General features: G+C 38.8%; 1 pseudogene; it reads left to right on the top strand.

Moving 5' to 3' along the window:
- Positions 1-1,885: 1,885 nt before the first annotated feature.
- On the top strand, positions 1,886-8,437 carry LOC132422377 (pre-B-cell leukemia transcription factor 2 pseudogene; annotated as a pseudogene).
- The last annotated feature ends 314 nt before the right edge of the window (positions 8,438-8,751 follow it).

Here is an 8,751-nt window from a genome sequence, read left to right as displayed (position 1 = left end):
AGTAATGTTAATGTTGGGATTTAAAGGGAAGTGGGAGAAAGATTGTGAAGGGCCTTTTATATCACGTGTAATAGGAGGACTAGAGAAGATTTTAAGCAGGGGAGGATACAAAAAAGTACCTTTAGAAAGATCCTTCTGGCTGATCTGTGGAATTGTAATTTCTTAACATGCAAAATTAGAAATAAAGAGATCACTTAGGAAGCAGGAAACTTTCAGTCATTTTGCATAGTTTCACCAATTTAAAAAAGTGAGAAGTAAAAGAAAAGTGAGGTTTGGAAGCAGAAGCCCTGAGTTTAAATCCTGACATAGGGTATGGTTTCTACCATACACCCTAGGTCCATTATGTATTTTCTGAGATCCTCAGTGTTTTCACTTGTGAAATGAACATTATAATTCAAGCTTAACAGGAATAAAAAGATTAAATGGGGGAAACATGGTGGTGTATTGTAAACTGTAATGCATTAACTAAATATGAGTTACATGATTGAAACCGATAATTTTCATTTTAAGCTGCTATAGTGACATCTTTTTAACCCCCAAATCCTATGAATTTAAGTTTTATATTTAGCATTACAGAGACTCTACTAACTTATATCTGATCGGTTCTCACTACACTACAACACTAAACTGGAAAAGCACACAATAAATGGAAAATATCCCAGTAAGAGGAAAAATCCTTGAAATCAGTTATCATGTTTATTTGAAAACTATTTGTTCCAGTTGTCTATTGCCATGTGCAAATCACTCCAAAATTCAATGTCATAAAAAACAACTAATTATGCTCATGGATTCTGTGCGTCAGGGGTTTGGACAAGATACAGTGAGAATGGCCTGTCTTTGCCATATGATGTCTGAGACCTCAGCTGGGGAGATTCAAATGACTGAAGGCTAGAATTATGGGGAGGTTTTTAAACTCACATTTCTGAGGCTTGGACTGGGAAGATTGAAAGGCTGCGCACAGCTGGGCGTATTGGCAGCCTTCATGGAGCCTCTCCATGTGCCCTGGGCTTCTCTCACTATGGCTATCTTGAGGTAGTCAAACTTCTTACTTGCAACAAGAACAGGTGTTCTCACAAACAAAACAGCAGGTGCATGGACATTTGTCACTTAGCCTCAGAAATTACATAGGGTCACTGCCACTGTACCATATTGATCAAAGCAGACCCAGGGCAATCGAGAGATTCAAGGAGAGGAGAAAAAGACCTCACTTTTAATGGGAGGCATTCAGGGACATGTTTTAAAATCTCCACACTGTTTCACGGATGGAACTTAAGAGGTACATTTTTTAAGTAAAATATATGCTGATCAAACCATATATTATCCACATGAAAGTCATTGAAAAGAAAATAAGGATTTCCTTTGAACTTTAGTTTTTGTTTTTCTGATGAATTTTTCCCAGTGTTCCTCAATAAAATTGAGGTAGAGCGAAAAATTCAGTCCCCTGCAACACTGAGTAGGTCTGATCTTGCAAATTTATGTAAATTTTATTTTATAGTAATAATAATGCTTTCAATAATGATTGAGATAATTACAGATATTATTAAATAACAACAGTTCAAAGTGGTATACAAATCCATTTACATATATTACAAGCTCACAACTTTAAGATGTACATACTCTTATTATACCCATTTTAGAAATAAACAAACCAATGAGGTTAGATGTTAAGAAATTTTTCCAACTTTTCTGTGTAATAAATAAAAATTTAAAATAATAGGTAATAAAATTTTAAATATCATTTTATAAACTTCAAAAAATGCATATTAAAAAGCAAAACAATAAACCCTCTTTAAACTAAAGTTAGAGCCACATGCACAGGGAATGTGAAAGTTCCTGGTAGAGGCAGCTAAACCAGACTGAAGAAATAAGAAGTTCCCTAGAGGGAATGGCATCTGAACTTAACCTTAAAGAGTAAGTAGTATTCATCTGGACAGCAGAGTAGACCATTCTGGTTTAAGAATGTAAATTAAGGGAGTGGTGAGAGACCTTGCTGGAGAGGTAGGCAAGAGTTAAATAACCGAGGAACTTACTTGTCGCATTATATGTATTAGCTTTTATTTTCTAGTTAATGGGTGTAGTGCCCAAACATGGTAGTTTGTCTTGGACATCCTAGTCTGCCTATTGTTCCAGAACAATTAGTAACTGTGCCCCTTTCACTCACAAAATGTTCTAATTTCCTGTGGAAACAGAAGAATGGTGTGGCCCCTCTACCAGTCATCAATATTCTTTACAAAGAGGAAAGACATTTTTGATTTATGATTTAGAGAGATGATTTGCAAGGCCCTGGAAAGAGTGAAATTGATCAAGAAAGTTTTAGGGTTGACTGCAGAGATTCATGGGAGAAATTTTGAGATACTGAATTGTAATAGGAATAAGATGAAAGGTACAGATTGTAGATACCTAACCACATTTGTTGACTGGCTAGATGTAAAGAATGAAGGAGAGGAAAGAGGCAGCCCTGTCTCCTAGATGTTTTATGTAGGTGACTAGGTGGTTGTTAGATCTGAAATTGAGGTAGAGAACATCTTCCCTGTCATCTGTTTTGGGTTTATTATTGGTGATGGGTTTGGAGTGAGTGATAAAACCCATCTTAAAGGATATATACTTTGTATGAATAAAATGAGACTTCTTGGATTTTATATAGAAATTAATGCTAAAAATAAAATAGAACAAGTATAAGAAATGAGGTAGATTTGATAGGGTACAAAGAAAGCAGCTTTATTCTTCTTTCCCACTATATTCTCTGACCTGAAATTTCAGGTTGGTCCTCAAAGCTTTCCCAGTAATTTCCAAGGTTTCGACAAACGTCCTCATTAAAAATGCCCAGTCCACACACAGCTGCGCTTGGGCGTCCTTTCTCTCTCTGACTCCATTTTCTCCACAGCCGGGGGCCGGGGTCTCCTGTGGGGTGCCCAGCAGTACCCCAGATCTCCCTTCAGGGCCAGGATGAACCCCGGGGAGAGCTGGGAGCGGGGGAGATGGGCGGGGATTGGGACGGAGGAAGAAGCACACCCAGCGAGTTTGGGAGGGAAGTAACCAGGTGGGGTCGGGGGCAGGGGCTTGGATTGGTGGGTGGGGAGCCTGGGGGCCCTGGCGAACCTCTGGGCGGCGGAGACCCTGGTGGGGGTAGCGGGATGTGAGGAGGTCGCGGGGACATTCTGCAGCAGGTAGGGACCATCACCGACCAGAGCCTGGACGAGCGAGGCCCAGGCCAAGAAACACGTCCTAAACTGCCACCAAATGAAGCCTGCTCTCATTAACGTCCTTCGTGAAATTGAGGAGAAAACCGCCCTCAGCATTCGAAACTCCCAAGAGGAAGAGCCTGTGGACCTACAGCTGATGCACTTGGACACCATGCTTCTGGCAGAGGTTGTGGCCGACCCCGAGAAAGGGGATGGCTCAGGGTCAGCAGCTGCCACCACTGCAGCCTCCTGGGGAGGTGTGTCCCCTAACAACCCCATCGAACACTTGGACTATCGCAGCAAACTTGCCCAGGTCCGCCACATGTACCACTCGGAGCTGGAGAAGTATGAGAAGGCACGAAGCAAGTTCACAGCCCACGTCCTGAAACTGCTGAGGGAGCAAAGCCGCACGCAGTTCATAGCACCCAAGGAGACGGAGCACATGGTGAGCGTCATCCGCCGGAAGTTCAGCGCCATCCAGAGGCAACTCAAGCAGAGCCCCTGCAAGGCGGCGATGATCCTGCATTCTGGTTCCTGGATGCCGGACGAAAAAACCGTAACTTCAGCAAACAGGCCACTGAGGTCCCGAATGAGTGTTTCTACTCCCACCTGAGTAACTCATATCCTAGTGACGAGGCTAAGGAGGAGCTTGCCAAGAAGTGTGGAATCACTGCCTCTCAGGCCTCCAACTGGTTTGGCAACAAGCAGATGCGCTATAAGAAAAATACTGGAAAGTTCCAAGAGGAGGCAAACATCTAGGCCATCAAGACCGCTGGTGAAGCCATCTGGTCCTGGGCTTTTGTTTGTTGGAAGATTTTAAATCACAGTTTCAATTTCATTACTTGTGATTGGTCTGTTCATATTTTCTTTTTCTTCCTGGTTCAGTCTTGGAAGGTTATACCTTTCTAAGAATTTGTCCATTTCTTCCAGGTTGTCCATTTTATTGGCATAGAGTTGCTTGTAATAGTCTCTTAGGATGCTTTGTATTTCTGCGGTGTCTGTGGTAACTTCTCCTTTTTCACTTCTAATTTTATTGATTTGAGTCCTCTCCCTCTTTTTCTTGATGAGTCTGGCTAATGGTTTATCAATTTTGTTTATCTTCTCAAAGAAGCAGCTTTTAGTTTTATTGATCTTTGCTATTGTTTTCTTTGTTTATATTTCATTTATTTCTGCTCTGATCTTTATGATTTCTTTCCTTCTGCTAACTTTGGGCTTTCTTTGTTCTTCTTTCTCTAGTTCCTTTAGGTGTAAAGTTAGATTGTTTATTTGAGATTTTTCTTGTTTCTTGAGGTAGGTAGCTATAAACTTTCCTCTTAGAACTGCTTTTGCTGCACCCCATAGGTTTTGGATCATCGTGTTTTCATTGTCATTTGTCTCTAGGTATTTTTTGATTTCCTCTTTGATTTCTTCAGTGATCTCTTGGTTATTTAGTAATGTATTGTTTAGCCTCCATGTGTCTGTGTTTTTTACGTTTTTTTCCCTGTAATTGATTTCTAATCTCATAGCATTGTGGTCAGAAAAGGTGCTTGATATGATTTCAATTCTCTTAAATTTACTGAGGCTTGATTTGTGACCCAAGATGTGATATATCCTGGAGAATGTTCCATGCGCACTTAGGAAGAAAGTGTAATCTGCTGTTTTTGGATGGAATGTCCTATAAATATCAATTAAATCTATCTGATCTATTGTGTCATTTAAAGCTTGTGTTTCCTTATTAATTTTCTGTTTGGCTGATCTGTCCATTGGTGTAAGTGAGGTGTTAAAGTCCCCCCTATTATTGTGTTACTGTTTTAGAACTGTTAGCAGTTGCCTTACGTACTAAGGTGCTCCTATGTTGGGTGCATATATATTTATAATTGTTATATCTTCTTCTTGGATTGATCCCTTGATCATTATGTAGTGTCCTTCCTTATCTCTTGTAACATTCTTTATTTTAAAGTCTATTTTATCTGATATGAGTATTGCTACTCCAGCTTTCTTTTGATATCCATTTGCATGGAATATCTGTTTCCATCCCCTCACTTTCAGTCTGTATGTGTCTCAAGGTCTGAAGTGGGTCTCTTGTAGACAGCATATATATGGGTCTTGTTTTTGTATCCATTCAGCAAGCCTGTGTCTTTTGGTTGGAGCATTTATTCCATTAAAGTTTAAGGTAATTATTGATATGTATGTTCCTATGCCCATTTTCTTAATTGTTTTGGGTTTGGTTTTGTAGATCCTTTTCTTCTCTTGTGTTTCCACTTAGAGAATTTCCTTTAGCATCTGTTGTAGAGCTGGTTTGGTGGTGCTGAATTCTCTTAGCTTCTGCTCATCTGTAAAGCTTTTGATTTCTCCATCGAATCTGAATGAGGTCCTTGCTGGGTAGAGTAATCTTGGTTGTAGTTTCTTCCCTTTCATCACTTTAAGTATATCATGCCACTCCCTTCTGGCTTGTAGAGTTTCTGCTGAGAAATCAGCTGTTAACCTTATGGGAGTTCCCTTGTATGTTATTTGTCATTTTTCCCTTGCTGCTTTCAATAATTTTTCTTTGTCTTTAATTTTTGCCAATTTGATTACCATGTGTCTCAGCATGTTTCTCCTTGGGTTTATCCTATATAGGAGTCTCGGCAATTCCTGGACTTGGGTGGCTATTTCCTTTCCCATGTTAGGGAAGTTTTTGACTATAATCTCTTCAAATATTTTCTTGGGTTGTTTCTCTCTCTCTTCTCCTTCTGGGACCCCTGTAATGTGAATGTTGTGTTTAATGTTGTCCCAGAGGTCTCTTAGGCTGTCTTCATTTCTTTTCATTCTTTTTTCTTTATTCTGTTCCACAGCAGTGAATTCCACCATTCTGTCTTCCAGGTCACTTATCCATTCTTCTGACTCAGTTATTCTGCTATTGATTCCTTCTAGTGTATTTTTCATTTCAGTTATTGTATTGTTTATCTCTGTTTGTTCTTTAATTCTTCTAGATCTTTGTTAAATATTTCTTGCATCTTCTCAATCTTTGCCTCCATTCTTCTTCCGAGGTCCTGGATCATCTTCACTATTGTTATTCTGAATTCTTTTTCTGGAAGATTGCCTATGTCCATTTCATTTAGTTGTTTTTTGGGGGTTTTATCTTGTTCCTTCATCTGGTACATAGCCCTCTGCCTTTTCATCTTGTCTATCTTTCTGTGAATGTGGTTTTTGTTACACAGGCTGCAGGATTGTAGTCCTTCTTGCTTCTTCTGTCTGCCCTCTGGTCGCTGAGGCTATCTCCAGACAGCTTTATTACCTCAAAGGCATCTCATCTTAAACCAGTAGCATCGCTTGGTGGAAAAAAAAAGTCCAGATCATAGTTTCATAGTGTTAATACTCATCCAACTTAAATTTCCTCTGTACCGGGTTGGGCCAACTTATACTCAAAGTCTGCAGTGAGCTGGCTGAGCTAACGGTGAGAATGGGAAAAGGGACTGGGGGCACCCTTAATTTCTCTCCTCTTCCCCTAACTTATTCTTCTTCACATCTTCCTCTACTATGCTGATTCTTGGTCCTCCAGGGATGGGCAGAAGAGCAAAGTGAAATTAGGGCAGACAAAGTGTTGCATGAGAGAATTGTAAGTTTTACCAGGGTTCTCTGGATGAAGAATACTTCTACATTATGGAATCTTTTGTCGTTTGGAGTACTTTTGCAGGTTCCCTGGAGCTTACCACCTCTAGCGTTCTGTAAGTATAGTTTGCTGATAAAGGCAGTGCTCCCTCTGTCTGCTTAGACCTCCCCTCAGTGCCTACTTTCCAGTAGAGTCTTCACAGTTACATGAAACCCATTTGAGTAAAGCCCATTTTAAGACTCCCTAACGAAGACATGAGGGACAAAACATCTTGTCTACCATGGTGGGAATGTGACTCATTCCTATAAGAGGATGCTATCTTCATTCTGCTACCACATGTCTCTCTAGCCAGCCTCACTCTTATAGAATTTTTCTGACCTGAGCCCCTATATTCCTCAAAGTCTAGAGGAATCTCATAATCTCTGAGTGTGGTTCCTTGAAGTCCTTCTGTTTGATTAGAGAAGGACATGGAGGAAGGCAGAGAAGATGCCCTAGTCTTCCAATATGTCCCTCCTTAAAAGAATTCTCTACAGTCTGCTTGATGGATTTCCTACCTTCCCCTCATACATTCTTCACCTAAGTAATGAGCCCATGGCTGCTAGTCTGGTTTCTTTATTTCTTAGCATATCTTGCGTAGATATCTGATCTGGAATCTATTTTTTTCTGTTTTTTTGAGTCTAAGCCTAAAAACCTTTAAGACAATAAGGAAATTTGCATTTAATAGTCAGATATATTTCCTAATGTGTCAATTGTATAGGCTACTGAACTAAAATAATAAACATAAACTAAATTATATTTAAGAATAAGAAAAAAGATGAAAAATATTTTAAAAATATTTAAACATATTTTTATTAAGTGTAAAAACTATTTTATCACAGTAAAAAATATTAATACCTTCTTACTGAATATAACATGATTGATTTTTTAAAAAATATTTTGAAAATCTGAATATAGTCTCCATGTTACAGTGACCAAATATCTGGATTTTAAGTTCAGTTTATTTTTATAGGTGATATTAATGACTTTTGTGACTGAAAGATAGTAACTCTCAATAGTACACAGGTATAAGGAGAAGTACATGATTTGTTTTGTTTACTATATTACTCAATCATGATGCATACTTTTTAATCACATCTACTAATTATGGAACGATTTTTATTGAATTTTTATCTGTAACATTTCTATGTTTGGTTATATAGCTCAGTTTTTCTCAAACAAATTGGAAAGGCTTATAATTCAGTGTATTTTAACACATGGGTTCAAGATATGCTGAAACTTTTTCTTGAGCATAGATTAGAAAATTCTGTTTCCATTTTTAGTGTGCACATATGAAAGTTGATTTGGTAACAAAATCACAAAATGATCAAAACACTTCCAAGCATTCGTTTTCTAAATACTTTTTCCTTGTATACGTTTTTTTAATAATGGTGATTTTCTCACTCCCTGTTAAAGCAGAAAGTGACTCAAAGGGAAAGATTAAGTGGTCATTTTTCAAAATTATTTTATAAGCTGCATAGTTTTGACAGCCAGCCATCATAAAAAAAATAAATGGTTTTCTCTCTTTAAAAAAAAAAAAAATATATATATATATATATTTTTATTTATTTATTTATTTATTTATTTTTGGCTGTGTTGGGTCTTCGTTTCTGTGCGAGGGCTTTCTCTAGTTGCGGCGAGCGGGGGCCACTCTTCATCGCGGTGCATGGGCCTCTCTTGTTGCGGAGCACAGGCTCCATATGTGCAGGCTCAGTATTTGTGGCTCACTGGTCCAGTTGCTCCGCGGCATGTGGGATCTTCCCAGACCAGGGCTCGAACCCGTGTCCCCTGCACTGGCAGGCAGATTCTCAACCACTGCACCACCAGGGAAGCCCTTGTCTCTTTTAATAGCTGTTTTTTTAAAAAAAGGTGAATACTTTTTTTCACTCTGCATTTGATTTACCTATTTATTCATTTATTTATTTTTACAGTGAGCTGACCAGTGAACCTCACTTAATACAA

The sequence above is a fragment of the Delphinus delphis genome, chromosome 3 (assembly GCF_949987515.2).
Source record: "Delphinus delphis chromosome 3, mDelDel1.2, whole genome shotgun sequence".
Classification (NCBI taxonomy): Eukaryota; Metazoa; Chordata; class Mammalia; order Artiodactyla; family Delphinidae; genus Delphinus; species Delphinus delphis.
The sequence above is the reverse complement of the archived record's forward strand: the minus strand, read 5'-3'. Positions and strand labels throughout refer to the sequence as shown.